Source organism: Lissotriton vulgaris, chromosome 1_1 (genome assembly GCF_964263255.1).
Source record: "Lissotriton vulgaris chromosome 1_1, aLisVul1.2, whole genome shotgun sequence".
NCBI lineage: Eukaryota > Metazoa > Chordata > Amphibia > Caudata > Salamandridae > Lissotriton > Lissotriton vulgaris.
The window spans coordinates 1,406,428,497-1,406,454,280 of NC_141685.1; the positions used below are offsets into that span (position 1 = coordinate 1,406,428,497).

At 43.3% G+C, this 25,784-nt stretch overlaps 1 protein-coding gene across 1 annotated transcript in view; it reads left to right on the forward strand.

Moving 5' to 3' along the window:
- LOC147750599 (band 4.1-like protein 2) overlaps positions 1 to 25,784 on the forward strand; it is a 627,758-nt gene that overhangs the window by 265,176 nt on the left and 336,798 nt on the right. The window lies entirely within an intron of this gene.

The window sequence follows — 25,784 nt, forward strand, 5'->3', positions numbered from 1 at the left end:
ATGTAACAACCCCCCCCCCCCTATATCCTGACCCAGCAATAATTGACCATAAAATGAAATCCCAGCCAGTTTACCCGCAATAGTTGTATGGGACAAACCTTTGTTCATTAAAGACAAAACAAACTAACATGAAACCATTGTTACCAACTGGTGTCCCCGCAATGTTCTGAGATTTGGCATAGTGTAAAACTCAGCCCAAGCCTGTAGATAACTGCGCCTGGTGGAAGGGGCTATAGATTTCTCAACCAGTTCGATGATCCTCAATCCCCCAGCACCCAAATGTTTTGCGGCACCGCAGTTTTGAAGTTGTCCGCCCCTGGCGCCAAAGATCGGAATTTCTGCCAATTAAAGCGAGACAAAGCGTCTGCAATTGAATTATTAACACCTGGAATGTGCCTTGCTCTAAAAACAATATTTAGCTTGAGACTCTAACATGCAAAAGCTCAACAGTCGCAAAACCCACAAATCTCTCGCTTTTATTTATTTTTTTGGTTATTAATCAGAGCAACCACAGCCATGTTATCGATATGGAACAGAACACCACCTATCCCGAAACTCCTTCCCCAAACCTGTAAGTCTACAATGAGAGGAAACAATTTGAGAAAAGCAATGCTGCGCCCTTGCTGGAGCCAATGCTGAGGCCAAATCTCCACGCACCACTGACCCTCCCAAAACAGGCCAAAACCATTAGCCTCGAACGCATCTGAAAAGATTTGAATTTGCCAAATTGTGTTATCTTCGACAAAAAAAGAGAGAAACACCATTGAATTCATCGAGACATTGTAGCCAAATCAAAAGGTCATCCTTTATGGCTCTGGTAAGTAGAATCCTATGATGAGGAAGGTATACATCTGACAACGCCGTCCCCAACCTTCTACAAAAAGTGCTGCCAGCCCTGACCACCCGACAGGCAAAATTCAGGTAACCCAAAAACCTCTGAACCTGTCGTAATTCAATCTCGTCTTTGTACACCACTTCCAGCAAAAAGGACTTGATTTCAGACACCTTAGCCGCCGGCAAACGAGCTGTCATACTTTCAGTATCAATCACAATACCCAAAAATGTGAGTTTAGTGGCAGGGCCTTCGTTTTTTTTTTTTGGGAGCCAAAGGAACTCCAAACTCCTCTGCCATGTCCTGAAAAATGCCTAAAACTCTGCGACACTGATCCAAATGCGCCTGACCAATGAAAAGAAAATCATCAAGGTAGTGACAACGTAACTGTGCCTGCTTCTTTGTATAAGACACCACTGCAAAAAAGTGCTAAACGTTTCAAAAAGAGCACAGGATATCGAACAACCCATAGGTAATACTCTGTCAACGTAAAAGGCTTCATCAAAAAAACATTCCTAAGAGCTCAAAATCAGATGGATGAATGGGTAACAAACGAAAAGCAGACTGAATGTCACATTCTGCTAGTTCAGAACTAACCCTGGGCGTAGTGGGCGTAGTGGGGCTTGGCGAAGCTACGCGAAGTGGGCAAAAAACTACGCCCACCCACGCACTTCGCGTAGCCCCACTACTCACCCCCCGCCTCCCTCCCACACCCCTCCCGCGATCCCTAAATGCTTAAACTAGCTTAAAAATTAATTATATAAAACCACTTACCTTGTCCGCTGCGTCCCCGGGGTTGCCTCTCGTCATCGCACCGCCTGCGCCGCCGTCTTGGATACTAATGCGCATGCGTGGCCGCCCGCGCATGCGCATAAGTGTCGAAGACGGTGGCCCCGGCGGCGCGATGACGAGAGGGAGCCCTGGGGACGCAGCGGACAAGGTAAGTGGTTTTATAATAATTTTTAAGCTAATTTAAGCATTTACCCCTAGATGCATCAACGTTGTCATTTGCGATTCCTTAATTGCGAAAAATAAGGAATCGCAATTAAGGATTCGCAAATGGCAATGCATCATTAATTTCGCTATTTTATTGAGATTCGGTAAAAATCGCAATTTTTACCGAATTCCAATAAAATTGCGAGTTCCAAATAGCGAATCCGATATTCCCATTCATTCCTATGGGCTGAAATGCCCATAGGAATGAATGGGAATTGCGAATTCGCAATTTCAAATCGGAATGCATCAAAGCCTTTCAAGGGTGGAGAGGGGGGTCCAAAGGACCCCCCCCTGCACCCATGAAATGCACTTTTACATGTGAGTTACATACACACATGTCCTAAGGACATGTGTGCCTGTAACGTACACGTTTAAAAAATGCATTTTTATGCGTTTTTAAACATTTTTGCAAATTACCACGAAGTTCAACTTCGTGGTAATTTGCATTTGCAATTTGTAAAATCGCAAATGTTTTGAGGATGATGCATTGCTTTTAAGGAATCGCAAATTTGCGATTCCTTAAAAGCAATCGCATTTTTTGGAACTCACAAAAAAAAGCGATTTTCAAAAAATGCTTGATGCATCCCAGTAACCAATTTAGGAAGTGCAAAAGGCCGATTTATGCGAATCGCACCGTTTGCACTTCCTAAAAAGGTTGATGCATCTGGGCATTAGTGAGGGCGGGTGGCGGGCAACTTCGCTACACCCAAGGAGTGGGCGTAGTGTTGCCTGCTTCGCCTACTTTGCAAAGGGCGAAGTAGGCAACACTACGCCCACTTCGTGGGCGTAGCGAAGTTGCCCGCCCAGGGTTATTCAGAACCAGTACCTGATAACCTCACCAGTCTTAAAGCATCGTCCACAGAAGCATGAGATACGTTGGAATCAGAAGGGGAGATGAAATCATTAATAGATATGCCCTCCGGCCAAGATAAGTGATTGATTAATCTGAACTCACCTGCCAATTTCTTGTGAACTACCCTAAAGGAGAGACAATCAAATTCCGTAAAGGACACTGTCTGAAGGGACTTGCTATCCTCCCAGCTTTTAACTCCCCATCCAATTTCCTCTGTACAATCTGTGGGAATTCTTTGGCCGATTTCAAATTATCCGCCCAACGATGATAGCGAGGCCCCTGGTAACCAATTGTGAAAACCCTCCGTACAACCCCAGAATAATTTGGAAGCTGCAGCAGAATCAGGATAAATCTCCAACCAAGGTGTTACACAACTGCAACTTAATTGGGGTAGGCCTATGTAAAAGCCTGAAAACATCAACAAACTCATGCTGCATATCTTTTGTTTTGTCGTTTCAGAGATATGCATAGCCAAAGGCATAGATAAACCCATGTAAGGGAGCTTTGTACGAATATTAATAGGACTTGAAACCTGCCTAGAACTGAAATTATGCCCGTCCGAAATCTGTTTGTTCTCACCCCGTATTTTGTCAGTCTAAACTGTAACATTCACCAAACCTTCGCTGTTCCACAGGACCAAAGGCTGGTCTACATGCAAATCAAACACCCCCCCAAAACATCCGTATTACGTTTGCCCGCTAAAGGTTGTGTCCAAGCAGCCCACCAATGAGGCTTACCTGTCGTCAACTGAGCAGAACGTCTTTGAAACTCCTGAGGATCAACGCGACGACGATGTCCACTACTCCATTCCCGATCTGTCGTAATGTCCGCTCTTGACTTCTGTAACAGACTAGCAGAAATAATTGTCCCCAGACCCCCCCCTGAGAAAGACCATGTTCATATCCCCAGAATTGGCAGTACCCACTGAGACTTCCACAATAAACCCCTCATTTGCATTATCCAAAATACCTTGATCACAATGATCTTCAAAAACCTCAAAATTCTGATTACTATTGCCTGGTACCTCACCATCCCCAACCCCCCCATCATACAATGTCCAATAGGTCACTGTCCTCCATTCAGAGAACCCGGCCGCAGTGTCTAAATCCGCACTTGATCAGCCATGTGCATAAGAACACCTTACCAAAAGCCGCAATCTGCTTCGTAGACGCCATTCTAGGAAGAAAAGACTCTGCCGCACCTGCTGAGTGTGATGAAGACTTCTCACCGCTCTTGCCAGAAGCCGTCGATAACTTACCAACTCCAGAAGCCTGAGAGAAACCTCCGACGACAGATGATGAAGGACCTGAATGCTTCACCCAGACCCACTGACCACGTTCAGTCCCAAATGAAGAATCAAATCCGACCTGAGAATGAGAGGGAGGGAGGGGGGGGGGGGTGGGGTGGAGACTCCGGAAAAAGAGATACATTACCTGCCACATTGTTAAACTTATCTGAATACATACCATCGGAATCCATGGGGGGCCATTCCTCAACCTCATATACAGTCCCCACAGTCATCACCCAAAATAGGTTCTGAGGGGGTCAATGTCATCCGAGATACTTGTGTTCTTATTAAAAGAAAGCGATTGTGCACTGGGAGGGTCTCTTGGCTGCGGGGCCTAAACGGCATCTCCCACCGACCCCCCAAAAACTCCTCCAGGTCCTGTGCAGACATTGTGAACATCAGGCATTAAACGAAGGGGTTTATTTATTTATTTATTTATTTTTAACATTTGTTAAGCGCGAACAATTGCCCGCAGGCGTCTCGGCGCTGTTCTTTGTATGCTCTCCTGTGCGGTCTTACGAGGTTAGAGGTTGAATAGCCATGTCTTTAGTTTCTTTCTGAAGGACATAAGATTTGGGCTGGATCTTATGGATTGCGGGAGTGTGTTCCACAGTTTTGGGGCGGCAACTAGGAAACGTCTGTCTCCCCAGTTAACCAACTTAGTTCGTGGTATAACCAAATCATTCAGTTTGGCTGAGCGAAGTGTCCGAGAAGGAGTATATGGGACAAGATGGTTTATCAGGAACTGAGGTGCTTGGTGATGTAACGATTTATAGACAATGCACAGTGTCTTGAATTTTATTCTGTTCCTGATAGGGAGCCAGTGAAAACTTCTCAGCGTCTCAGTTATAGGGATGAATTTGGGAATATCTGAGAGCAGTCTGGCTGCTGCATTTTGGACTGTCTGCATTTTCTTGATTACCCTGACTTGGGCATTGGCAAATAGGCCGTTGCAGTAGTCTAATGCAGACAGGACAAGGGCGCTGACCAGTGTCTTGCCTACATTTTTGGGAAGAAAGGGAAGGATTTTCCTAACCAAGTGTAATTTGTAAAACGCTGTGGTGGCCGTCTGGTTGGCATGAGCCATAAAGTTTAACTTGTCATCGAAGATGACTCCCAGGTTTCTCACCTTAGTGGCAGGTTTGGGCAAGGCTCCAAAGGATGATGGCCACCAAATTGGGGACCAATTAGGACTGAGGTGGCCAAAGGTTACCACCTCAGTTTTGTCGGAGTTTAGTTTTAAACAGTTTGCTGCCATCCACTGTCCGATGGCCAGCATACCTGTTTTAAAACTCTCCGCTACTGTTTCCCCATCGTTTCTGACAGCCAGAATCAGCTGGGTGTCATCCGCATATGAGGTAAGGTTCATCCCATGCGCTTTGATGGTTTTAGCGAGGTCCTACACATAGATGTTGAAAAGTGTCGGACTAAGGGATGAACCTTGAGGTACCCCACATGGCAGCGACAGCTCCGCAGACTCGAATTGTCACAGGAAAACTGCCTGGGATCTATCCGTCAGGAAAGATGCCAATAGTTTTTTTGCCAAGCCTTGCACGCCCATCTTTTCGACACGGTCGACTAAGATCTTGTGGTCGACCGTGTCGAAGGCGGCCGATAAATCTAAGAGCACCAGTAGTGCAGCACCACCTTGGTCTCTGATTAGTCGGATGTCGTCCGCCGCTTTGATGAGCGCTGTTTCAGTTCCATGAAACTTGCGGAATCCAAATTGTGTTTCGTCGAGCAGATGGTATTGCTCGATGAATTCCGCAAGTTGAGTATTCATGGCTTTCTCAACTATCTTGGCAAGAAACGGGAGATTGGCTATAGGCCTGTAGTTTTTCAATTCAGTTTTATCTAGGCCAGTTTTTTTCAATATAGGCTTTAGCAAGGTCTTTTTTAAAGGGTTAGGGAAGACGCCTGTATGGAACATTAAGTTGCATATTTGAGTTATAACAGGAATCACAGTATCCATTAATGAGCGGAGGATGTTCAGGGGACAGGGATCCAGTGCAGATCCAGATTTGATGGTTTTAATGATGTCCTGGATTTGGTTTTCTGTGACCTCTGCAAAATGAGATAGGTTATTACTTGTAAGTGGAGTGGTTGTATTTTCAGTGTTTTGATTATCACCAGAATTGAATGCTGAGAAAATATCATTCACTTTGGTGTAGAAGAAAGATGCCAGTGAGTCACAAAAACTTTGTGAGCTAGGGGAGGTCAAGTCAGGAACGCATCCTGCCAGCTGTTTGGTTATTTCGTAAAGCTTTTTATTAGAGTTTTTTTGCGCTTTCGATTTGCTCGCTGTAGTACTTTTTCTTGGCCTCTATAATCAAGTGTTTGTATTGAGTTAAAAGTCCCTTATACGTCTTTCTACTTTCGTTGTCGTAATTCTTCCTCCAATGTCTTTCTTTATTTCTGCATTGCTGTTTAAGTTTTCTGAGCTCCTCAGTATACCAAGGTGCTGATGGGGAGCTTCTATTCCTAGACATCCTTTTTACTGGTACTAAATTATTGGCAGCCTGGTCCAGCCATGCTTGGTATTGCTCAGCAGCGATTTCTGGGTCATTGGACAGAGTGGGTTTTGAGATGTCTAATGCGTCCCTGAATTTAGATATATTGATATCTTTCCATACCTTAAATGTTTCCTGTTTGGGGTCAGGTGTTATGACGGAAGGGGTTTTGCTAATTTTTATCATGGCCTGTACCAAGTAGTGGTCGGTCCAAGTCATCGGCAGGACGTCGGTCACTAGCAGATTCTCTAGATTAGTGAATATTCCGTCTAAAGTGTGTCCTGCATTGTGGGTAGGTCCCTTCACCAGCTGTGATAGACCGAAGACCTCCATTTCTGACTTTAGAGACATGGTGTCTTTGTCTTCGCTACAGTCAAGATGGAAATTAAAGTCTCCTAACAGTGTAATGGATTTATCAGTTGCTGAGGCTTCTAAGATAGTAGCGATTTCTGTAAGAATTTCCGACCGAGTTTCTGGTCGTCTGTATAGTAGAATGCCTCTAAAGTTGTAGGAGGGGGACAGGTAAATGTTAAATTGAAATGCCTCACATGCTGTGGAGGGAATTGCCGTGGTATGGATTTTAAAAGTATCTCGGGCAATTATGGCTATCCCACCTCCTCTTTTGCCAATTCTGTCCAGCCTGTAGGATTTGAATCCTTCTGGGACAGCTATTACAAGATCTGGATCCGATGCTTTATCCATCCAGGTCTCTGTCAGGAACAATATATCAAGGTTTCTGTCTAGAAGTACTTCAGCAATTTCTTGCCTATGTTTAGCCAGAGAACGCACATTAATAAGGGCAATTATACAATTTTGTGTTGTCTGATTTGTGTTGTCACTTCCCACTGGTTTGTTTAGTAGGGGAATGGACACCTGACAGTGCTTGCAACTTAATATAGTAGTTGACGATGTGGAGTCTGGGCTATATCTCGTGCATCCTTCCTTGATTTGGGGGCGAAGGTCAGTTAGCACGGAGTGAGAGTATGTTGGTAAGCGGGCGCATTTAGTAGAGCCAGGGGTAGTGGCCCTAGGCCCGTGTCCGGGCGCAGACGGGCTTGCCTTTGGCGCGCCTTTGGCGCGCCACCGGCGCGCCCGCTGCGCCGCCCGCTGCGCGGACGGAATGGCCTCATCATTTTATACTCTGCAGAGGAGGGTGGGAGGCGTCCTGCCACTGGACCGCCAACCCTTCCTCCCTCCAAGATGGCGCCTTTTCCCCGCGTTGTCAGCCCCTAATCGGCCACGCCGGGAGGAAAGGTGAGAGGAGTGTGCCTCGGTGCAAAGCAAAATCTTGCACACGAGAGCGTGGTCATGCAGTGAGAATTAAAAGCGCCACTGTTAAAATATATACAATTTTTAAAAGTTACCGCTTGTATCACCACAAAAGGAAAGAAAGTAGAGCCCCCGGCTTTCCGCCTCAGGGGAGAGTAAACTAGTACACAGAGTGATAATCAGCCCTGCTTAAATATCCTGGAGGGCGGGAGGCGTCCTGCCACTGGACCGCCAACCCTTCCTCCCTCCAAGATGGCGCCTTTTCCCCGCGTTGTCAGCCCCTAATCGGCCACGCCGGGAGGAAAGGTGAGAGGAGTGTGCCTCGGTGCAAAGCAAAATCTTGCATACGAGAGCGCGGTCATGCAGTGAGAATTAAAAGCGCTACTGTTAAAATATATACAATTTTTAAAAGTTACCGCTTGTATCACCACAAAAGGAAAGAAAGTAGAGCCCCCGGCTTTCCGCCTCAGGGGAGAGTAAACTAGTACACAGAGTGATAATCAGCCCTGCTTAAATATCCTGGAGGGCGGGAGGCGTCCTGCCACTGGACCGCCAACCCTTCCTCCCTCCAAGATGGCGCCTTTTCCCCTTGTTGTCAGCCCCTAATCGGCCACGCTGGGAGGAAAGGTGAGAGGAGTGTGCCACGGTGCAAAGCAAAATCTTGCACACGAGAGCGCGGTCATGCAGTGAGAATTAAAAGCGCTACTGTTAAAATATATACAATTTTTAAAAGTTACCGCTTGTATCACCACAAAAGGAAAGAAAGTAGAGCCCCCGGCTTTCCGCCTCAGGGGAGAGTAAACTAGTCAGGGGAGAGTAAACTAGAGAGTTCTTCCTGAAAACCCCCTTCCTCTTCCCCACTGTCACTAAAATAATCCACCAGGTCAGCAGAGCGTTCATCTGCACCAACAAAAGGGGCCACACCAATGAAGAAAGACCTCCCATTGCTGAAAAAACTCCATTCCCCATGACCATGGAAGTGCTCTGCCAGTGCGTTCCTGTGGTTGGAGTGTTTGCCAGTTATTGCAGCATTATCCTTGTACCTGTGCCTGGTACTCCCTTGCAACATGCACATGCCACTTTTCACTTTCAACACACTGTTTTCTACCTCTCACTTTTTGTTTGCTTTAGATACTTGTACAAGTGCAACCATGGCCTACGTAACATTTGTTCTTGTGCTTGTGCGTCTGCCATATTACGCCGTATGATACCTCTAATAGTACTTTGTTTTCATTGTAACTTGCGCCCGTCACTTTTTCCTCCTGTACAGCACCGCTTGCTACCCCATGTATTCTGTTGCGCACAACTTATCACTTCCCTTAGTAATTTGTCCATTTGTTATTCTCTCCTCATGTATCTTACTGTTCCCATTGTGAAGCGCTCCAACGCCCTCGGGCACAGACCGCGCTACACAAAAAACGCAGAAATATATCACCTCAGCAGCCGGCCCCAAGTGCGAGCGACGCACAGACTGCAAGTAAGCCGCCACAGCGTCACGCACCCCCGGGCCACCAGTCGACGCGGGCGCCCAAAACTCTCCTCCACCTCCGCAGGAACACCAGGACAACTCCACCTGCGACTGTGACGAGGTCCATCACCGACGCATTACCGCAGCAGCAAAAACCAAACTTCACAGCGGATAAAAAACAGCCTCAAGCGCCTCAAACGTGAGCCTGCTGGCTGAAACCCCTCAGAAAACGGTCCCGCCGCGAGCGCCTTCCCAGGCTCCTACACTAAGCCTCGCCCCTAAGCCTGCCTACCTATTGCCCTGGGTGGTTTGTTCCACCGCGCGAATCACCCCAAGGCGACACCGGCTCGTGCCAAGGTCCCCCTGGGTCCCCATTGTTATGCTTGGCTGTTGTGACAGAAAAACAAATCCTTCTTCCTGTATCGAGTCCTGTCCGGCTTGGTTATTGTGGAAACCCTGAGGAGCCTGGGAGCTTCCTCAGCCGGGAGCACAAGCTCAACCCCCGGACAGGCTGAGCTTGTGTCAGGCGTGGCACTGAAGCAGGCACGAGTACAAATATCCTCACACATGCGGCTGGATGACGTGTCTTTATTGCACGCTCACTATTCAGATGCATATGAGGGTGGTTACAAATATGGTAAGGTTAGAACAGCATAGTTCTGTAATTCATGGGTCGATAATTTTAGAATCGCCACAAGTTTTGTATTAATGTGTCCATAATGTCGTGTGGCGATAGAATTCAACAATGACAGAGTTTCCTCTTGAGCTTGTGTAGCTTTGTGTATATTATTGTGAAAGATGTTCGTAAAGTTTAAATCCACATACAGTGAACACACATTTCCTTCTATAGAACAAACATTCTCAAGGCAGTCCACTTGTAATTCTTAGCTTTGAGTAGGGAGTCATTTCGGCCGGTAATTGTACAGAATGAGTTTTGCCCTCCAGGGCCCTTCTAAAGTTTCAATAAGGAATACTACGAAAGTAATGGAATGTGTATGAAATAAAGAGCTTTAGTTATGAAATGAAAGGTGTTGGATTCTTGTGAGAGAAGCCATGTGATAGCGAATTTTACATTCAAGAATGCTGAGTGAAGTCCGCAAATATGCAGTGCTTATTTTGTGCTGGTGCTTTCCAGTGCTCAGCACCGACACTTAATTGCCAACACAAGAGCTAATGACTGTCTGCCACATGGTAGTGGTGTCTGCCAATTTAGGTACGAGCACAACAACTTCTGCTAATATTATTTCCATTTCAATTTACAAACAATAGTACTTGCCTCCAAAGCCATTCTTATAGCTTTGTGGGCCTGTACTAGTATATAAGTGTTTGACCCCACTAATGCCCCGCCTAATACCCTAGCTGTTAAGGATTGCTCTATGCCCCAGTCCTTCCTCTCCTCTACCTATATTCCCTCAGGATGCCGTTGGAGAGGAGTTCCGCAATACTACGTCCATCCCTTCCATGGCCTCTTAGTAGGCTCAAGAGCCAAGTGTGGAGCCACAGTCAGGGTGTAACGTTGATTGCGTATCTCCTGTTATGGACTCGCAACTCTTTCTATAACAGTTTTGAGCGTCAGCCGATTGCTGAGGTCATACCTATTGGAAACTTGAGAACGGATCCACTGCCCCAAAGATATATTTTTAAGCCACCTCAAAATTTGAGGGGTCACAGTGGTCCTGTTACATGACACGATCAAGTGGACAGTCTGATGCTGTCTAGCAATGGGACCTGCGCGGGTCTTGTGGTAGTGTAGCTTCGCATTTGTTTGCAGATGTTGCAGTTCAAGATAAGGCCAATAGTCTGACTTCTGATCCCTGGCCACCAACAGCACTGTTGCAATGAAGAAATAGTAGTTATGACCCCTGAATGCGCGGAGCCCAAGCCCTTGTGTGTTTTAAATGATTAATTCCTGCCTACTATCCATATTTGGAAATACTCTATCCCCCACTCCAGGAATCTGAGCATATGGAATGTTGTTTGCATCTAACTTGTAGGAGTATTTGAGTGGAAATTTCTTAGGCACTGCTGTGCTTCTTTTGCGTGAAGCAATTACAGTCACCATATTCTAACTGTCTTATTCTCGTTGTTGGACGAGTGTGCGCAGCTATGGAAGCTGTGTGAACAGCCCCCTTTGTGGCTTCAACAGCCACTGAATTCCCTTCAACGTGCATGCCATCACGTTGATGACTCAGCGTGTTAATCACGTGAGTTTTTGGTAGGTCGTTTTTCAACTCCACTACCTGTTCCCATCATTTTTGTGATTAATTATGGCACCTTGTTTCATCTTTAAACCCATTTTGTTCCCAATGGTGTAAATATTTATTATATCTTTGCACACAGTAAAAGGAATCACACACAATGAGTGTGGGGAATTCTCGATCCGTGTTTAAAAGTGCAAGTATCAGGGCTTTTAAAGCTGCCAACCAAGCGGTGCTATTACCTAGAGGTCGTTTTTGGTGCAATGAGGACGGAACTTGCCATCCAGCATCTGATCTTTAACAAAGGCGGCCGGTGGGGCAGACCCATCAGTGTAAATTAAAATTCATACTGATCAAGAGGCAAGATTTCATTTGGTAGATGGTGTTCTTTTTCATAATGCAGGAATGCCTGTGTTTTTAAACTTGGATCAAATCTGCATTCAAAGTCTGATGCAGCAAAAGAAATAGCCCTTTGTATCCATTCTGGACGTAAGGCTTTGACATTAGGAATGCTAGCCCCGGTACTGGGCTGACGACAATAATGCCTCTTCCCATGAGCCAGTGCTCTTTCTTTTGTTAAAGAAGTCTGAATGGTTGTCATAATTTTTTTCTGTTGAATTAAAACTAATTTCTGTGTTTGTGTACAGATGAAATTTGTATGCAATTTGTACAGTTTCACCTTTATTAAAGGTTTAATAAGTGTGCCTTTATTGACCCAACATGATACTGAGTACCAATTGGTGCAAGTTTACACATGTGTGTATGTGTTAGGAAGCAATAATATCTTCCTGGAGTGAACAAAGAATATTGGTGTGTTCTTGTGTCCAGTGTTTGACTGAAAAGTCAGGTTTGGAAAAGGTCGTAGAAAGGTTTTACTCTCTGTGTAAAATCAAAAATGTATGTTCTGCCAAAATCTAGGAATCCCAGGACTGATTAGAAGTTGTTTAATGTCTTTGGAGGCTGGAGCAGCGCCCACTTTTCTAAAAAGTTAGCTGCCAGGCTTTTCCCTTCACTTGAAAGCTCATATCCCAACAATAGGACACAGAGTTGGGCAATTTCTGATTTCTCAAAATTAAATTTGTAGCCCCCAGAGGCCAATCCCATAATAATGGTGCTCACCCCAGTCAAGTGTTTCCCCAATAGGTTGTCAGTCAGTCATTAATACTTTATTTGGTTTGTTACAACCATAAAAGTATACACTTTACATTTTATAAAACAATTATAAAAATGCAACACATAGTCATTTCCTGGAGGGTAACACGACTCCTTTTGTTATTAATCAATATCCTCCTGAGTTATTAAAATCACACTGAATTAGACATATATAACCAAACCTTCCAAACACAATACATACATTACTATTAAAATGCAACCTCATTTTATATTAGGGGAGTTACTTGCACCTATAACTCTGTACACTGGAGAAACACCCTAACTCTGCTCATGTATTTCCCCAAAGCACCGGCTATATCCAAATTTGTCATTCCCACTAGGAGGTTAGCAGCTTGCTTCCTATTCATAATCCTGTATTTTTTAAATATCGGGCAAAAAATCTCCTTTCGTATATCGAGGACCATCCTACAGTCTAATAAAATATGTATAATGTCACAGGAGGTACCTAGCATACAAGTGCAGTTACCATCACTATTTATCATGAGGTTTTTGACCCTATTATTTATGTAACAGGGATTTATTCTCATTCTCACTTTTAATACCTCTCGTCTTAGACGATGATTCGGTAACCTGTCTAAATAAGTCTTCTGAAGCCCATGCTTGGGTCATATGGGACACCAATGTTTTCTGCCGGAGATACTCTCGATCGCATATACGGGACACGTCGGCTCCCAATGACGTAGTTCTTTTTTGCCTATTATGGCGTGTCCTAACTGCATGCCTAGTTCTAATCCCAATGAAAAGAAAGGAGGGGTTTGGCCCTGTAGGGAAGAGGGTAGGTAGGGCCTGTTAAATGCCAAAGAAGGGGGATATTTACCTATGCCTCTATATGCAAAATTGCAACAATTAATGAGTAACAAAGAGAAAACCACACTGTTAGTTATCTCAGACACTTGATTTATGTCTATTATTTTTGAAAAATTCAGAAAATGTACATTACTTACGGCAGAAAAGAATACATAGTCAACTTCACATTGAACACACTACAAAACATTTTTTGCAAGGAAAAAAGCACGAAAAACAAGTGTGTAAACAATTATATAAATTCTAGTGGACATATCAACATAATGTGCATATACATTGAACACAGTGATGAACAATTATCTCGAAAAACAGTAAAGAACAGACTTTCAAACAGTCAATTCGGATAATGAACATTTGGGGGGTACATTTTATTCAATACCAGCCCAACTTCCTGTAACACTATTTGTTGTAGTGTGGTAATTGTATGAATACAGGAAAAAACCAAACATCAATTAAGACAAGCCAATGATTTTGGGCGAAAACGTAAATGCTAAATGCCTACGCGTTTCGAATACCAATGTGTGAATCATCGGATTCTCATCAGGGCGTGGAGTTTATCCAAGGGTACTGTTTTGGGAGAGAGAACAGGGAATTGGATTTATTTTAGAGCACATTTAAAAAAATGAAGCTTTTTCCTATTAAATGCATCGTCCGATGCAGCATACCTTATGTGACCAATGGATTGTGGTCATATGAGTCTTTTAAGGAATAGTCATCATCTGTCATCAAATGCCGTGGGCGTCAACCTGCAATGTAGTGACATTGGCAAGATGAGTTTGTTTTATCTGATAAAGTGTAGGCTGGCACTACACGCGTACGTTTAAATGGCCAAACAAAAGGTTACCTCTGTGTGGAGCAGCCGCTCCGAGGTCGAGGCCGGGGAGGATACGGATCTCAGTTCAGTAATGCCCCTTTGTGCAAAATCTACAAATACAAGAAAATTGTGCGGTCTTAGCCAGGGCGAGTGGTGTGTCTAAACCCCAAACGGAGGAGGAAAAAATGGATTGCTTACTGTTTTCTACGTGAATTGTAACCCTCAGGGTATTTGGTCTCCCGTGTGCTTCATGGCAGGGGTCTTGGACAGGAAAAAATCCTGTGAAAAAAGAGAACCAGGCTGGTTAAAACCCGGTTGCGCCCGAGCGTGAGCGCGTGTGTACGCTAACCACAAAGCGGGTCTTACCTCTGGTTAATGGATGACCGCGTTGTCTTTTGGAATCAAGGTGGACACAACAGCTCGCCGCCGCGAGTGAACTTTTCCCTGTCCAAGACCCCTGCCCTGAAGCACACGGGAGACCACAAAGGGGCATTACTGAACTGAGATCCGTATCCTCCCCGGCCTCGACCTCGGAGCGGCTGCTCCACACAGAGGTAACCTTTTGTTTGGCCATTTAAACGTACGCGTGTAGTGCCAGCCTACACTTTATCAGATAAAACAAACTCATCTTGCCAATGTCACTACATTGCAGGTTGACGCCCACGGCATTTGAGGACAGATGATGACTATTCCTTAAAAGACTCATATGACCACAATCCATTGGTCACATAAGGTATGCTGCATCGGACGATGCATTTAATAGAAAAAAGCTTCATTTTTTTAAATGTGCTCTAAACTAAATCCAATTCCCTGTTCTCTCTCCCAAAACAGTACCCTTGGATAAACTCCACGCCCTGATGAGAATCCGATGATTCACACATTGGTATTCGAAACGCGTTGGCATTTAGCATTTACGTTTTCGCCCAAAATCATTGGCTTGTCTTAATTGATGTTTGGTTTTTTCCTGTATTCATACAATTACCACACTACAACAAATAGTGTTACAGGAAGTTGGGCTGGTATTGAATAAAATGTACCCCCCAAATGTTCATTATCCGAATTGACTGTTTGAAAGTCTGTTCTTTACTGTTTTTCGAGATAATTGTTCATCACTGTGTTCAATGTATATGCACATTATGTTGATATGTCCACTAGAATTTATATAATTGTTTACACACTTGTTTTTCGTGCTTTTTTCCTTGCAAAAAATGTTTTGTAGTGTGTTCAATGTGAAGTTGACTATGTATTCTTTTCTGCCGTAAGTAATGTACATTTTCTGAATTTTTCAAAAATAATAGACATAAATCAAGTGTCTGAGATAACTAACAGTGTGGTTTTCTCTTTGTTACTCATTAATTGTTGCAATTTTGCATATAGAGGCATAGGTAAATTTCCCCCTTCTTTGGCATAGTTCTAATCCCAGCACTCCATATGCTTCTTTTAATGAGGCTTTTCTTTCTTTCGCCCAGGATAACCCACTAGATGCAATTTCTTCTCTACACCACTGTGAGATTTTTTTGGGGAGCTCCTTAGTCCCTAGACGCTGCCAAAAACATATTAGGGCCATCCTAGTGGTGATTGCCCAAGAGGTAAATCCCAACTCTAATCTTGCTGCTTGTACCATTGATGATTTTGGCAGCGGGAACAAGCTTTTCAGGATCATACCCTCCTCTTTATCCCAACATTTATTCCCGCTTAAGAAGAGAACCTCTGATCCATACAGAAATTGCGCGGGACCATTGCTAGGTAGGCCTTTATAACCGGCCCGTCTGACATTTCTCCATAGAAGCTATTAAATCTTTTTAAGCCCTTCATAGAAGCCGTTGCCCTCAATAGGTTGTCCATTAGATAAATATCATCCATATAATATAGGACAACGCTTCTTCATCAAATTGCTTTAGCAATTCAGTAATTCTTTCAGAATATACCCCTGAGCTGTTCTTATACCCACGGGGGAATTGACAATAATTGTCGCTGGGACTGTAATATACTAAATGCTGTTAGGTACCTATTTTCAGGTGCTATAGTTTTGACAGAAACATCCATTTGAGACAACTAGTGGTTTTTTGTATTTTTTCCCACGTAATGTTTTACATTAATGCGGCACTATCTGCATGTTGGACAGAATATGTCTTTCTGCAAGTGTTCAAGTGTCTGTAAAATGTATTATCAAGTTTTGATAAGTGATGCAAGGGATTGTTCATTTGTGAAGTGCATTTCAAATGATCTCCTGGTATTCAAGTTGATCTAAGATCTCCCTGACCTGTGTTTTTAGCTTTTTGCTTAATAGGATATTGTCTTTGAGCATGTGGTGAAACTATTAACCGGATCACATGGTCGGTTGAGTCCTCATCCCATCCAGTGTGATTTTTATACAATGCTGGTGCTTGGGCTGCTGCCCACTCCTGTGCATATATATGTATAAGGTGAACGGGAACATGGTTGGAAAATGCATGAAAAATATACTTTCTCCCTTTGGGCGCTCCCTGACGAATGCTGGTGGCTAATCTTGTTCTGCTAACAGTATGTCAAAACCAGACTATAGGTTCTTCGCAAAGAGACCTTTCACTTTCCTGTGTTTGTCCTCCTCCATTCGGAGTGTTATTTCTTATAACTTGTGTGGGACTGTCACCCTTTTGTCTGGTGTTTCCACCGTGAGTTAATCATTCAATTTTGCTGTCCAGAAATTCCTTCAGGTTCTGACGAGCTATTGTTACTTCTGCCGCTCTGTCTTAGCAATGTCTGAGCCCAATCCCCGTTCAGAAGTTGAGTCCTTAGGATTCTGTGCGTGTCTAAGTTTGAGACCTGCAACTTTCTTTTTTTTTCTCGTAAATTGAGGTTTGGATTTGTGGCTTGTTTTCTGTTGCCTGTCTTCTGTTTTAGAAGAGTCCTGGGCGTGCTTGTCCCTGGACTGCTTGAGCTCTTCTTTGTGTGCTGACTTTCCTTCACTCCCTGTGTTGTTTGTCGAGAGGAATGTGTATCAGTATCCTGATACCGGTCAGGTTTGAGCCAGTGCTTAACTTGTGCCGGGGCTTATGACTGTCTGCCACATGGTAGTGATGTCTGCCAGTTTAGGTACGAGCACAACAACTTCTGTCCATTATTTAAATTTACATTTCCAATTAGTAGCATTTGCCTCCAAAGCCATTCTTATAGCTTTGGGGGCCTGTAATAGTATGAATTCTCACACTTTTAAGAGTGTGATGATTAGTAGTGTGTTGGTGCTGTCATTGGCAGTGCTGCCAGGGGCAACGGATGGTGCAAGCTCCAGTGTCCTCCTGTTGAGAGCCCCGGTACTACGTTTTTTTACAAATTAAGCACAGAGGTTTCCTAATATTATCCATATTCCAAAGGTTATACCACTTTTTAGAGAGCTCCTGTTGAGGAGACCTACCTCGGAACTGAGAATCCTTTCTGAAAAATATTGTTTTTTTTAAATTATCCCACTTCTTTTTAGAAAAAGTAGGTGTCTGCTTAGAAGTGTCCTTCTCAGGACTGCCCATTAGCTATGGTTTTTGAAAGCTTTCCCACCAAAACTGTCCCTTCCCAGTTCTGCATATGCAGTTTTAATTATTTTGGGAAGTTCTTGTGGTTGGTCTATAAGACTGACCTCTCTTAGGTGTTGACGGATCGCCACTGAAGCTGCTTCCCCTTTAATGTTAGCTAGTATTATTGTTGATACCTGGTCATAATTACCTAGTAATTTCATACCTAAGGTCAGAGCTGGTTCAGCTCCATACTTGTTCTGTATCTGTCGTAAGACATCTGGAAATACAGCTAAGGAAGGAATACCATGAGTTCTGGTATATATGGCAGCAAAGACTGTACCCCAATTGGTGCAGTCCTCTAACTGTGGTGTTATCCCTATGGGCAAGCAGAGTGTTACCATTATATGCTTTCAAATGGTGTGGCATTTAGAAATACTGCTTCTAACTGGGTAATTTTCTGAGTTACCCAGAAAGGAATCTGTTCACGTTTCTTGGGCAGTTTACCCATTACTGTGTGTGTGTTTTGTGGAGTGATTTTGGTAGCGGTGCTCTGTGTAGGAGCTGTATCATTTGTAGCTACTGTGGGCTGGACACCAAGTGTCCTTATGACGAGTTGCGTCATGGCTCTGTAAGAGTTTTAATAACTCTTTGTGTTGTAAGAGTAGTGCATCTTGTGGGATTATATCAATGTCAGGATGTGGTGTGTAGCCGGCTAATGTCAGCCATGTAGCTCCAAGTCTACCTAGTGGACCGAGCCTGGTTTTATTTATTTATTGTAGGGTGCCAATTAAACCAGACATTGTGGTCCTGGTTAGTGAGCGGAATCTTAATCTCCTCAAAAGGAGTGTAGACCGCTGGGACTTTTTCATGTATGTAAGAATGAAAAGTCTGAGTTGTAGCATTTACTGCTGGGAATGTAACCCAAGAATAGAACACATCTGTTTGATAATCTTCGTGTGCCTCTATATATATTACTGTACCTCCTCGGTCTGTTAAACCATGTCTGAGGGGTTTTTGTGTGAGTGTATGCCTGATTTTGGGTGAAAAATGTATTGCATTTGCTTCCTCTTTGTCGTTTGAGACCTGTGTCCCAGTGACCGGAGCAGCTGCCTCGACAGACATTGTATTGTGAAAACAAAAAGTCCTAAAAAAGGGTTTTCAGATAAGGTTTTAAAAAGGCACAATTGTTCGGGAACTTTTTCCTTCAAGCTTGATTAACCAATAGCCAATGCATAGTAAGTTTGCCTACTCAGCTGTGGCGGAATTTTGTGCCTACCCACTCCAGACATCTCTGGCGTTTTGTGAGTAGGGGACTATGAGAATAAGCATGACTGAACTACTCAGATTCTACTGTTAAATAAGTGCCAAAATCACGTTGGGCGCCATGTAGTGTAGTTCCTATTTCCCTTATAGGTTCTGCGCATTGGAATAACATACATGATAGGCTTGGCATAGGACTGAGGTCTGTATGCCCCTATTATGTATATTAAACGTAATTACTGTGTACCAGCTAGCTCAGAGGCCACTAGAAACTTCTAGAAGACAAGAAGGGAATAGCTTCTGGCAACCACATAACATAAAACCCTGGTCCCTCAGGATCGTGGAACAATATACTACTTTTCATTCAGTCACTCATCTCAGAGAAGTACATAGAAGAAACAGTCGGGTGTGTTTACAATAAAATGTATTGCACATTTGTTATTCTAGTACTGGTTATATGTGCTGCGACAACTGTTGGACAGTAGCAGAGAATTATGGCCAGCAGTGCAGTTAAATAAAAAGGCATTGTATAGTTCTACCATTTTGCAATAGTAATGAACACATACATGAAATACAGAATGCATTAGGATAAAGCCTATACCCCTATGATGCCTAACTAGATGTACCTAAGTGTACCTAGCATGTGTGTAGGTCTTAGAGAGCCAAGAATCCCCCTAGGATTTAGTCTAACCCCATTACCTTAGTGGGACTTCATCCTGATTCTCGAGCTGGACCCTCCAGGGTGGGTGAGGGACTTCTGCCAGCTGGAGCTGTGGCATGACGCAGGTGGCAGCGTCTCAGATATCAGACTGTCAGCATGGAAGTCTCGGTCTCCTCTGCCTTGCTTGTGCAAAGGGAGGTATATTTATACCAGATAGATGCCTTGGAATGTTAGTATTGACGGAAGAGTGATTCATGCATATTTAATGAGCTCTTGGAGAAATCAATAATCCTGTGCTACGGAAAATCCCATGAGCTAAGGGTCTGTTTCTAAGAATTTGTTGTGACTTAAGTTAGTCACTGTTGGACATGGAGATTACGTATTTTGGATGGACCGTCTTCTGCGCCCAGAGCACACATCAGATAAGGGACAGCCTCTGTTGCTCGTTATTGTAAAGGGAGGGCTAATGTAGGTGAAAGGGCCTTAACTGGGTGAAAGGGCCTGCCTGTCTCTGTGGCACGAAGGATTTGTGCCTCTGAAACGGTGCACCTATGTTAGGGCCTCAATTTAACATATAACAGTACTTCGTTTGAGACTTGGAGTGGGGAAGTTATCCAGGTCAGACATTGTCTCTTAATATTGGTGTAGAGGGATGAGTCCATTACTGAGAGGTTCTCAAATCTTCCCCTCTTCATTCTGATCCAAATATCTCATTCATTCTCATCCCTTCCTCTTTTTTATTAAAATTGTAATTTCCCCATTTTAATGTGAAACTTATCTTTAGCTTTCGTCTCTTCCCCACTCCACTCTCCCTTCTTTAAAATTTTGGGTTGAAATATTTGTAGAGCAGTTGCAGCAAGATAGCATAGATCTGTGGAGAAACTACAGAGGACATGCTGCAAACGATCCCAGCGTGGTTTCCTGTAAGCCAATAGGGTCATAACTTAATGAAGATGGATGAAATGTCTGTGAGAGATAGTGTATTTTCAGCATGCCTGACTCTCTCTCTCTCTCCACCCCTCGCCAAGTAAATTGTGGCAAAAAGCTACGAGATATAGAAAAAGCCTATTTGGAAAGTTTTGGTAAAGAAAGGCAGGGGCTTTCAATACTCAATCAGATGTGCCAATAAACATTTAAATGAAGAGGCGGTATGCCTGTAAATTTTGACAACCATGAGCGAAACTGCCGTAGGAGAATGTGAAGGAGCTCAGCTTGGAAAACTGTTATGTAGCAAAAAAGTTTCATGTAGATTGTTTTTAGCAGCCACACTATTGCAGAATACACATAGGGAATGGGCTCTTCCTTTGAAACAAGAAAACAGTAAGTATGGCAACATCATAAGCCTCAAATTAATTTTTGTAGGAAACCTGGTAAAGTAAAAAATATTCCCAACATTCTGCTAATTCCTACGTGTGCTTGAGACCAGCAGCAGTCTCCTTTATAGTATAGAACAGAAAATGGACCCCTTTGCTGCAAATTTCCCTGGTCCCCTGCTGAACTTCACCCTCTACTGCCCTGCTGTACATTAGTAACTCAATACTCCTGACCTACCCAGCACTCGGTGTTCCCCTGATGCGCCAGACCATGGTGCCTTCCACTCTATCACTGTTGTAGCAGTGTTTGGACAAACTGTCAAATTCAAAAAATCATAACACATAAATATTGGAAAAATAAATATTGTGAATCAAAAATATTGTGCTATAGAACATCATTGTCAATGATATCATTTTTGTTGGTTATTTATTTTGTTATTAAGAATATTTTTGTTTTTAAATATCTTTTTCAGTAATATAGGGTCTCATTACGATGTCAGTTGGAAAGGCTCCGAACGACAATTGGAATTTCCTAAACCTTGTCGGAACCTATGTTTCCGACTGACTCTGAAACATTTCCGACCGACTGATTATGATGGAAAGATAACCATTCGGTTAGTCCAAATCGGTTGACTGGCATTCAGAGTCTCAGATTCGGTCGGAGCTGAATCATACAGCTCTACGGACCGCATTTCTTACCAACGTATTACAATGTCGAATTCGGACAGCCTTTCCGAATCAGTTAGTCCGACATGGAACGGCTGTAGGAAACTGACTTAGGGAGCCCGTAGCAGGACCCCCTTCACCCTGAGGCCTCCGGTTGGGACCCATGTGGATAACCATGGGACACCCTTTAAAACCATGCAGAGTGTGGCAGGCACCATGGGGTGCCTGCAACAGGGTGTCAGGTTTTCCGCAACCACCCCTTTTTTCAATGGGAGCCTGTGTTGTCGTTTAGAACACAGGCTCCTATTGTAGTCAATGGGAGACTTTACAAGAGGCTGCAGTAACGTTACTTACCACGCCTCCAGCTGAACGTGTTTGTGACGCCCCCAGCACACGGCCACAGCAGACGATCTTCTGATTAATGTATGACCCACATGGCATGAAAGGCGGAACGCAGCACACGCCCCCAGCGTTTCTCACGCCCCCAGCGTGCCCCTTGATGCGGCGCAATTGCGTTCGCATGGCATGAAGGCCGGACACACGCCCCCAGCGTTTCTCATGCCCCCAGCGTGCCCCTTGATGCTGCGCAGCAACGTAATTGGCGCTTGTATGTACGACTCACATGGCATGAAAGGCGGACACACGCCCTCAGCGTCTGTCACGCCCCCAGCGTTTGTCACGCCCCCAGCACATGCCCACAACCCACGATATGATGGCCTTACCACACGCCTCCAGAATTAGTCACGCCCCCAGCCCACGCCCGCAGCACAACGCAGACACGCCCACAAGGGACTACTTTGCTGGCACGGTTCTTTTACCTTTTAAATGTATTCGGTGGCCGTCGGCATAGCCTATGTCCTTTTGCTGCACCTGCCCTTTCCAACGCTGTATTGGGTGTTGTGATTGGTGCTGTGGTTACTGAGATTAACCGCCTCAAAGGTTAGGGCTCTCTCTTTATAATATTAGTATGGACTACATATGTTTTAATTTACTATATGTGAGTATTGATGTATATAAGTGATTATACGTGAGAGTGTGAGAGATTGGAAGAGTTCCTGTATAAATAGGTATGTGTTTCTATAAGTGATTGTTTAAGAGAGTAAGTATGTGTACGTTTCTGTAAAAGTAAGTGTAGTGGTGTGTGTATAGCTGTATATGCAAGTAAATGGATGTTTGATAGTTTATTTGCATGTGTGAGTATATGTGTGAGTAACTGTATGGATGAGTATCGGTGTGTAACAGGATGTATAGGTGTATAAGTACATATGATGAGTGAGTACATGTATGAGTGACTATATAGAACTGCTGGTGAATGAGTGGATGTGTATGTAGATTTTGGAATTACTCATTAGGTTATTCTAACTGGTATTGGTATCTCAATTTTTTTGAAAATTTCTTTCAGTTTCTATTTTTGAAGGTGTGTATCAAAGGTTATATTACGCTGAGAGGAGATCTGCCACTCTTTCACAAGGATGATGTCATCAGTGATGTCATTTGAGATGTCATCAGTGATGTCATGAGTGATGTCACTGACCCGGTCATGAGTGATGTAATATTTGACGTCATCAGCAGTGCATTGCGGGCGCATGAGTTATAGTTAGCTGAACTAACTTTAACCGGGGAATTCCAATGGTTTTGTATGAGTGAAATGCCCAGCTAACTATAACATGTGTGAAACCTATGGTTTTTTCAGTGAATTTCTAAGGTTCTTTAAATGCTAATTCCTAACTAAAACTTGTTTGAAACCTATGGTTTTTTTCAGTGAATTTCAAAGGTTTTTTAAATGCTAATTCCTAACTATAATGTGGCTGAAACCTATGGTTTTTTCAGTGAATGTCAAAGGTTTTTTTTAAATGATCGTTTTTAAATGTACTAATTGTTATTTTTTTTATACTAATTTACTACATTGTTTTATAGTATTTATTTTTAGATATTTTATTTTTTTAAATTACATTACATATTTTTAATATAAATTGAAAACAAATGTTTGTAAAAATATTGAAATTGTAATATATTTTTTAATTGACTTTTTTTAAATGTATATGGTGTCCGTCTGCATAGCCTATGTCCTTCTGCTGCAACTGCCCTTTCCAACGCTGTATTGGGTATTTTGATTGGTACTGTGGTTACTGAGATTACCCGCCTCAAAGGTTTGGGCTCTTTCTTTATAATATTATTATGGATAGAGTGGGACGTTTTTTAAATTAGAGACATGTTTAATTTGTTATTTCTTTTTCATTGTTAATTATTTTTTGATTGATTATTAATTATGTAAAATATTTTGTTTTATATTTTATTTTGAATTGAAAACTGTTTTTTTGTTTTGTTTTGTTATTAGTAATAAGTTATATTTTAATATCTTGTTGTTGGATTCGGATATTTAAGTTATAAAAAATTAAACATTATTCGTTTTTAGTTAATTATTGAATTGGTTGTTAATTATGTAAATATTTTAATGCTGATTTAAACAAGTTACATTTTAGCTATGGGTTAGTGGGTTTGTAGGGGAATAGATTGAGAAGTTGACCTAAATGTATTTTAATTTAATGTTACTTTTTTAAATGAAGATTTATTTGATTATGCAACACAAAAAATGATGAACGGAATGCTGAACACTGTCAAACATTCACCCTCAGTCACATATCCGGGTTTAATCTATCATTATTTTGCATGCCACGCCATTCTAGTTGAGAAGCAGCCATAAGCAAATCAGCCTTGACCATGCTCCCTATAGGGTGCAGTCCTGATTTGCCAGGCCAGGTCCTCTCAGGGAGGACCTGGCTTGGCAGTTCGGGCTGGACTGTTCCCATGGAGAGCAGGGTCAAGACTGATTTGCATATAGCTGGGTCCACACTGGAGTGACATGCTGAGCAAAAGAATGATGTATTTAACCTAGATCTTTTGACTGGGGTGAGTGTTTGAAATGTTTCTGCACTCCGTCTATCATCTTGTTGTGTTTGTTATGTACACCCTAAGTGGCAAAGGGTATGCCCAAATGTGGGTCACTTGCTCGCTGTGCCACTGGATTAAAGCTAGCCTGGCTGATGAGGGGTGATACCTCGTGTTTGTTCCCAGGTTGCTTGTTTCTGGTTCATGGAGGATCTGGTCTGCCAGTTTAGGCTTGACTGGTCCCGTGGGGAGCATGGTCATGACTAATTTGCGTATGACTAGAGAATAGATGTACTATTACTACTCCAGTCTAAGCAACAGCAGGGAAAGTGTTTGACTGAAAAAGGGTTACATTGCAGCGGTCAGACCAGAGAGATGTCAGTGGTTGCAACGCCACCGATGGTCTGTCGGTGACCCTACTGCCCGACATCCAAATCAGGCCCGATATTTTTGTCAACAAATTTGTTTACCACGATATTGTGCCATTGAACCATTGTAGCAGTTCATCTTATGCACCCTGCAGCATACCGCCTTAAACAGCACAACATCCAGTGCTTCCCTAATAACTAACGCTCAGGGCTCCCCAGATTGTTCAGAACATTCAACAGTCTCTTGAGGCCCATCTCTCAGTGCACCCCCAGAGACTCACCACCCAGTGCTCCTCAGAGGCTCACCTCCCAGTGCTCCCCAGAGGCCCACCTCCAAGTGCCCATGCTTCTTACTGCCAAGTGCATCCTTGAGACACACTATCCATTGCACTTCTTGGGCACATCGCCTAGTTCTCCCCAGAGGCCTGTAACCAAGTGGACCCCGATTTATGTCACCCAGTGCACCCAGAATTGAATGGGCAGCTTTCCCTAGAGGCACATCACCCAGTGATCCCAAGAGCCATGCATATGTGCCTGTACACATGTTTACCTGTGGGCATGGGTGATTGTGTGGCTTCATGTATATTGGTTTGTATGGATATCTTGATGCACTATAATATAGAGCCAGAAACATGGCTTTGGCATTGCTGGTAGGATTCAGATATTAGTCTGCCTCATGTGCAAGCCCTCTTCATTGATGATTATTCTTTTGCAGAAACAGCATGCTGACAGAGGCAACAACATAGCATAGAAAGAGATGGGCTTTTGTCTGTCTGTGACAAACTAACAAAAACTGACTAAACATACATTTTGTATACAGAGTGCAGTATTTATTTTAGAATCTGGATGTATATGACTTCTACTTGTAGCACTAAAATCAGCATTAAGAGAATAATTAAACTATATTTCATATATATATATATATATATATATA